The following is an 8,493-nucleotide window of genomic DNA, read 5'->3' as shown; positions in this document are numbered from 1 at the left end:
TCGGTATAACACCAACCATGCCTGAAGGATAAAATGGAAAGTATATGTTTGGTTCTTTGTATAGTTTTGATCACAAAAGCGTGATTTGATTTGTATATACTTGGAAGAAAACAAAGCATTAAGATTATCTGTTGCTGGTGGCTCAGTCGATCAAGCATCAGACTCTTTTTTTTCACATTTTATTTTACTTTTTAATTTTTTTTCAATATATGAAATTTATTGTCAAATTGGTTTCCATCACCCACCCTCCCCTCCCTCCCACCGCCCATCAACCCTCAGTTTGTTCTCAGTTTTTAAGAGTCTCTTAAGCATCAGACTCTTGATCAGCTCAGGTCATGATCTCATGGTTTGTGAGCTCAAGCCCCGAGCTGGGCTCTGTGTGGGTGCAGAGCCTGCCTGGGGTTCTCTCTCTCCCCTTCTTTCTGCCCTTCCCCTGTTTGTGCTTGAGCACTCACGCGTGCATTCTCTCTCTCTCTCTCTCTCTCTCTCTCAAATAAAAAAATAAACTTAAAAAGAGTACCTGTTGGTTTGCATACTGGCCGCGGCCATGGAGGTAGGGGAAGACAGAGGACAGGGGCAGGCCGCTGCAGACGGACAGGTGTTGGTCTTAACGAGCAAGGGAACTTACGAGGCTGGTCTCGGGCGGCCGCGAGGCAAGAGCGTCTCTGCCAGAATCTTCAGAGTTTATGTTGAAGCCTTAACAGCGTTCAGAAGTTCTCAGCGACATATTGCTCTCCCAAGACTGTGTGCCGCCGTAGGAATGGCTGGCAGGAGGGTGTGGGGCGAAGAGCCTCCGCTGGCCCAGACCCAGCTTGCGGGTCACCTGGGGGTCATGACCTCTCGATGACCTCCTCCAGCAGTATCAACAAGAACAAGGAAAGATACCAGGAAAGATAGCCTAGGGCAGGAATCACTCGCCCCATTATAAAGAATGCCAGGGCAACCCAAGCAGGAGGTAGGTACACAAGTCTCATTAGGGCTCGGAAGTAGGAAGCGTTTGGGGACTAGACTTGGGCTGGTGCTGACTTCCGTCCCCTGAAGGACAAGGGCAGCAGAAAGCCGGATGGGGTCAAAAGAGAAAATGAAGAGGGGCGCCTGGGAGTCTCAGTTAAACGTCAGACTTCGGCTCAGGTCATGATCTCCCGGTTCATGGCATGGGTTCGAGCTCTGCATCAGGCTCCACACTGACTTTGGATTCAACATGGAGCCTGCTTGGGATTCTCTCTGCCCCTCCTCTGCTCTCTCTCTCTCTCTCTCTCTCTCTCTCGCTCTCAAAATAAATAAATAAATAAACTTAAAAAAATTTTTAAACAAAGAGACAATAAAGAAAGGCAAAGCTATGGGGCACCTGGGTGGCTTAGTCAGTTAAGCATCTGACTTTGGCTCAGGTCATGATCTCACAGTTTGTGAGTTCTAGCCCTGCGTCAGGCTCTGTGCTGACAGCTCAGGGCCTGGAGCCTACTTCTGGTTCTGTGTCTCCCTCTCCCTCTCTTTCCCTTCCCCACTCATGCTCTGTTTATGTCTCTCTCTCAAAAATGAATAAATGTTAAAAAAAAATTTTTTTTTTTTTAAAGGCAAAGCTGGGTGTGGATCCAAGCACACCTGTCTCAGAACTGAAGCACAGCCCACCTGCTCTCTCTCCCGTTGCCCTTGACCCCCATCCGCCGGTGCATCAACTCAGGGCTGGCTCACGTGGCTGCCCCATCACCTCCCCCTACCTACGCTGTTGACAGTTCCTTGCCTGCAGTGAACCAATCTCAAGGGACCTAACAGCTGCCAGGGAGGGGTGAGACCACCAGGAGGCAGGGGAGAAAGCAAGATGTCAACGAGGACCATGCGGGCAAGAAAGAAGCCACGCACAGTGAACTGACAGTGGACTGAAGAAGTAGGGTCCAGCTCTGAAGAGCCAAAAAGGGCAGGTGTCAAAACCGAGAAGGGAAGGGGGATCGTGAGGATACAGTCAAGTCCCACTATATGGACATTTAATTCGCATACTTTATACAAATTCTGTTAGATCTGCTCTGAATAAAAACGAGACGAAAATGATCATTTCAGCCACGTCAGTGATTGTACCTCTCATTGTGCAGGAGGAGCTCACGGCCAGAGTGAGAGGGACGTGGGGTGTGAGTCTGCCGTCCTCTCGGGAAACCTCAGGGCTTGCAGGCTCATACTGAAGTGTCTCCCCTTTTGTGTTTTTTTAAGCAGATACCCGCCATTGCTGCCCCACCACTTGCCTGAATGCGCTCTCCTGGACGCGCGGTGATTTCTCGGTTGACGGGTTCAAAGCTGTGCTTCTCAAGCCTCATCTACGTGACCTGTAAGCAAAGTTACCATCTCACACAATGTCTCTATCGGGACAGTATCTTCCTCCCTTGGTTTCCGTGCTGGCCAACCCTCCCCAAGGTTTTCTCTCTCGCCCTGCCCTGTCGTCCCCTGAGACCTGGTCTCAGGCGGCTCTCTGCCCTTCTTCCCCTACGCTGCCTCTCAGAGGATCTCACCCATTCCCCCGGCTTCAACTACCGTGGAAACCCATCTCCATCAGTCACCACTTGCTGCAGCTTTCCACCTGTGGATGTGACCACCTGTTGAACAGCTCCATTTAAATGTCTCGTGCAGGCCCCTCGAACTTACCATGTCCATATTACTCCGTGGCCACTCAGAAAAATAGCCCCCCGGGGCACCTGGGTGGCTCAGTCGATCAAGCAATCCAACTCCTGATCTCAGCTCAGGTCCTGATCCCTGGGCTGGTGAGTTCAAGCCCTATGTTGGGCTCTGCACTGGGCGTGAAGCCTACTGAAGAAAGGGAAGGGAAGGGGAGTAGAGGGGAGGGGAGGGGAGGAGAGGGGAGGGGAGGGAAGGGAAGGGAAGGGGAGTGGAGGGGAGGGAAGGGAAGGGAAGGGGAGGGAAAAGAATGGAAGGCAGGGGAGGGCAGGGGAGGGAAGGGAAGGGAAGGGAAGGCAAGGCAGGGGAGGGAAGGGGAGGGAAGGGAAGGGAAGGGGAGGGAAAGGAATGGAAGGCAGGGGAGGGCAGAGGAGGGCAGGGGAGGGCAGGGGAGGGAAGGGAAGGGAAGGCAAGGCAGGGAAGGGAAGGGGAGGGAAGGGAAGGGGAGCGGAGGGGAGGGGAGGCAAGGGAAGGGAAAGGAAGGAGCCCCAAGACAAGCAGTTTGATAGAGCAACTTTCATCAGTGATGGAAATCTAAAAAGCCAGACGGAACGGCAAGACAGCCCAGAGTCACAGCAGCAGAAGCCACAGTCACCTCATGGCTGGAGGGACAAAGAAGCGGGTGGTGTTGCCAAGGCCAGAGCCAGGCTGCCAGGAAGGACCTGAAGGCGCAGTGGGAATGGCTGCCTGGTGGGGCAGGGACTCAGAGGCCCAGCTGCAGTTGCCCCAAGAGAGAAGAGGGCCCGAGGGAGAGATGCCCTGTCTTCGACCTTCCTCCCACCCTCCAAGCCCCTGCCAATGCTTTCCACGGCTGACCCTGTCTGGAAGAGTTGCGAGACAATCTGAGAGACGGGTTGCAGGGGCAGCCCCAGCCCCGAGCACAGCAGTGGAAAGGCAGGGAGCAAACAGGCAAATGACAGCACGGTACCTCCTTCTCCCTGCGTCCCCCATCCCGGTGAGTGGGACCATCTTCCACTCTTCACATCACACTTGACCGTCCCTTCCCCTCACCTCCCACATGCAGTGGGAGCTCGTCCATCCCCCTCTGCTCCCCACAGCCACCACCATCACCCACCATCTCCCATCTCCAGACTCCCCCCTCTGATCAGGACCTTTCTCGAATGCACATCTTGCATCACTATGCTGCTTAACGGCCTACAATGGCTAATGTCTGTGCTTAGGATCAAGTCCAGATTCCATGGCAGGACTTCGTTGCCTCACTGTCTTCCTTCTATGACAAAACTTCTCCACCCACCATGTCCTGAACTTCATGTCCCTGAGTTCCCTGGGGTGGCTTGAGTCCCGGTCTTCACACATGCAGTATATCATGCTCTTCATGGAAGACTGCCCTACCCCCTCCCTCTCCCTACTAACCCCTGATGCGTGGGCCTCCATGGCAGTTCTAGGAAGCTTTCACTAGCCCCCTTGTATGTGTTCCCTTGCACCTGACACTTTCCCAGGTGGGGGGGTTACCAGATTTAGCAAATAAACCATGCAAGTTTCACTGGACTTCTTGTATTTTATGTGGCAGCCCAACCTGGTTTTGCACTTGACCCGGAGTATGACAATTGCACATAAACATTTTCATTTTCCTACCAGGCTCCAAATCCTTTCAGGATAATGATCTTGCCAACGCTGTTCCCCATTTCGTTAAATGAATAGGTAAGTGTGAGTGCCTTGGGTGGATGGATGAATGACTTGGGTGTGGGATTTTTACTCAAACTTCTAAAGGACTGGGGGCGCCTGGGTGGCTCAGTTGGTTAAGCATCTGACTTCGGCTCAGGTCATGATCTCACAGGTTCACGGGTTCAAGCCCCACGTCGGGTCCGTCTGCTGTCGGCATGGAACCCACTCACTTCAGATCCTCTATTCGCTTTCACTCTGTCCTTTCACACCTTTCACTCTGTCCCTTCCCTTCTCATTCTCGGTCTTCTCTCTCCAAATACATAAATAAGTTTAAAAAATTCTAAAGGCCTGGACTTCAGACCTAAACAGGAAAGACACTTCAGGTACTAAAAGGAGACCAAGCTGGAGAGGGTCAGTTCTGGGCCAGGCTTTCAGGCCATGAGAGGAAACTGTAGAACGAAGGGGAATGACAAGAGGGCATAACTGGCAATGATGATTTCATGCTTTCAGGCTGCACAGAGCCAACAGACCGACGCCAATTGGTTTGGGGATTGTTCTAGCTCAGTTCTGAGAGTCCTTCACACAGCTATAAAGCTCGTTTTTATACTTCTGCAAAGGTAAAAATGGCGGAAGAGGCCAGAATGGTGGTACCAAGGATAAGATGTCTTATGCTTTTTGCCTTGGGATGGTTTTCTATTAGAAAGCTTAAACCTTGCTATTTGCAGACCCAGTACCCAAGGCCAGGTGGGTAACAAATATGACCCCAAAACTGGGCAAGGTAGAAGAAAGGCAAATTAAAGCCTTTCTCACCATAACAAGCAGCATCTACTGGTTCCAGACGTTTGTCACCACACCAGGCCAGAATGTTTTACCCCTTCAAGAAAAGACAAGAATCAAGAATGCTCCTTCTCATGATTTTTTAATGTGGCCATTAATTTAATAATAAGTAGTAAATGGTTCAAACAAAACACAACTGAATTTATCACTCTGTATGGGCTTCCAAAACTGAAAAATGCCATCAACATGTATCTCCATGCTTAGAGCCCCTCACCCTGCAAACCTCGGGCAGATGTTGATTCAACTTCCAGAAGCTTCTAGTAGAGAATCAATGCCTAAGACACTTCAGAATCTAGGGAAGCGTTTGCTAATTTGTTCTGGGGTGAAATCTTATCAGTATCAATCAGGCATGAACGTAAGTTATTTTCCAATGGCTGTCAATATAGTCATCCCTGTGTTTAGTCAACATTTACTGGATATCACATATGGAAGGTTTGGTGGTCCCTTGACAGTGGGAAGAGGCTAAGAAGAACAAGATACGCTCAGGGTTGAAATCCAGCAAGTACACACTCTCCTGCTATATAGTTGTTTACCTACTTATCTACTTCCGTCCTACATAGTTCACTGTCACCATCCAAGCCCCAGCCCTGCTGGCCCTCAGACCCCTGCAGGAAAGGGAGTGCCCCAGGCACCACAGTGGCCAATGCAGGGTGCTCATCCCGCCCCCTGTGGTTGTGGTCACCTGTGGTCAGCTGGTGCTTTCCTGCAGTCATCCTCATGTGGTCACTTATAGGAACTGTGGCATCACGAACCAACTCTTCCAAAAGAAAATAAAATGATAAATGTTCCCCCCAAAGGCCCAAATGGCTCTTGAATCTCCCTGATCTCTTTTCTTGATGAACTCCTGCTCTCCTATTCAGATATCAATTCAAACATCACTCCCCACTTCCCAAACTAGACTGCATCCCCTTGGCAGAGTCTCACAGGTCCATTCCTTTACTTCATATCTTGTACCCAATTATTTATTTATTGTCTGCCTCCCCTACTAGGCTGTGGGCTCTATGAAGGCAACAGAAAGCAGAATTGATTTGCCAAACCGCACAGGCTTCCATATGGTTTCGGTGTGGTTGGCCACCCACCCTACTATTTGGTTCAGGAATGAGAACCTGACTAGGACAACCCCAGCAGAGCGAGCCTGGACACTCTCACTGGGGAGGCGGAAACACAGGTCTGTTGTCATCCCCTGGTCAACCTAAGTACTAAGAGCCGATGTCTGGAACTCACATTGCCACAATATTATCATGAAGCAAAGCAGGAAGGTCTAAAGGTCCTAGAAAGGTGAACCCAAAGGCTACACATCATGGGCCTCTGGAGCAAACCAGACCTGGTGGGCCTTGCCCTTGAATGTTTCAGTTATGTTAACCAATGGATTCCTTCCCTGCTTTTTTTTTTTTTTTTTTTTTTTGCCAGTTTAGATCAATTTTTCTATCTATTGTGACCAACAAAATCCTAAATGATACAATACCTTGATTATTTGGCTTGCCCCTGTATCCCGAAGAATGCTCATGGAAGACACTGAATTACATATCCACTGACCAATGTGCTACCAGGAGATGGGAAATGTCTTAAGGGGAAAATGACTGGGTGATAGTCAGCTGGAGCCTTCATTTGAGCAGATTTCTTTAGAAAGTGTGTAAGATTATCCTAGATTTATGTATTTTTTAAGTTTATTTATTTTAAGAGAGAGAGAGAAAGCACAAGCAGGGGAGGTGCGGAGAAGGGGAGAGAGAGAATTGCAAACAGACTCCAAGCTATCAGCGTAGAACCCGTTGGAGGGCTCAAACTCATGAACCATGAGATCATAACATGAGCTGAAACCAAGAGTTGGATGCTCAACCAACTGAGCCACCCAGGTGCCCCACCCTAGATTTAAATGCATCAAAAATTCAGAAATATTTCCCCCAGTGTATTTTATAGAATGGTTGCTACCTGAGGTTATTAACTTGCTTACCTGTCATTTCCTAAGAACTCCTAAGGATTTCTGCTTCAACCCCTGGACTTTCACCCTAAAGAAAGTGTATTTTTCAAGCGGGGGAAGGGAACAGGAAAAAATATTTAGCCGGCAGCAGCCTTCTACTCTGCTGGATAAGATCATTATTTTTCCTCCCAGAATGACCTATAACCTCTTATGTTTCTTACATTTCAGCTTCAAGTTTTATTTCTCAGTCATTTAAGATGCTTCCGGCTTTTTACCTGCCTAGATGGAAGCCGAGATTTTATTTTTCTCTTGGGGGCTCTTCTGCTAGGCCAGAATCTTCAGAAGCAACCTTAACTTTAGGTTGTTATATGGTATCTTTCAAAGTATAATGAGGCTGTGTGGTTCATGATCCGGCTATTAGATTAAAGGCCTGTGTTGCCAAAGCCCTGTACTTCTAAAAATATTGAGATATAAACAAACTTGACTGGACAGAGAAGAAAAGTTCCACAAGTTGGCCCCTATATCCTGATAAGATTTTTTCCCCTTCTCTCCTGGTTCCCCAAAAAGCACACTTTACCCATACTATTCACATTTCCAAAATACATTTGTTACTCTTCAGGGCTCCTGGGATATATATCCCCAGCTGTTGGCTTCTGACTTCCCAGTGTACTTTTTTTTGCACACCTTTGCTTATATTTTAGTGTTTTGTTTTGTTTTTCCCTTTGCGAGAGAGAGGAGTAGGTTGTAGAATTACTGGTGGAACATCAGCAATAAATCACTTTACCTTTTCCATCATGAAGAGCAGAATAGTCGAAATAACTCTCCATAAACTACTTACTAACCACAAAGGGACAAATGATAACTTGGCAGTGGAGAAACCTCATGGCACCACCTTAAGCAAGACACCGGTGAGGCAGATAGACAGCAGGTGCCTCTGGCGAGGACGCACGGAGGACATTGTATCACTTCTGCCAAAACAATCACGAGGAAACAGGACAAACTCAAACTGACACTATCATTTTACACCACACGCAGCTTACACTCTTCACGCTCAATAGCAAGAAGAACAACGAGGCCAGACCAAAGAACTGTTCCATATTTAACTGAAACAGACATGACAACTAAGTACAGTGCATGATTGTGGGCTGTTTCTCGGGCTAAAAGAAATAGCTATGAAGAATGTGACTAGAATAACTGGCAAAACTTGAAATATGGACTATGGATGAGTCAACTGTCTCAATGTTACATTTCTGATTCAGATCATCGCACTGTGGGGATAGAGAATGTTGCCGTTCTTAAGAAATCATCACCAGTTGGAGGTAAAGGGGCACAATGTCTCCAATTTATCCTTAAATGGTTTGGGGGGGGGGGAATGTATCTATGGAGAGAGGGGGAATGACAAAGCAAATGAAGCTAAATGTTAATAATTGGTGAATCTAAGTAACACAAGA

The sequence above is a fragment of the Felis catus genome, chromosome D4, assembly GCF_018350175.1.
Source record: "Felis catus isolate Fca126 chromosome D4, F.catus_Fca126_mat1.0, whole genome shotgun sequence".
Taxonomy (NCBI): domain Eukaryota; kingdom Metazoa; phylum Chordata; class Mammalia; order Carnivora; family Felidae; genus Felis; species Felis catus.
Note: the sequence above shows the minus strand (reverse complement) of the source record.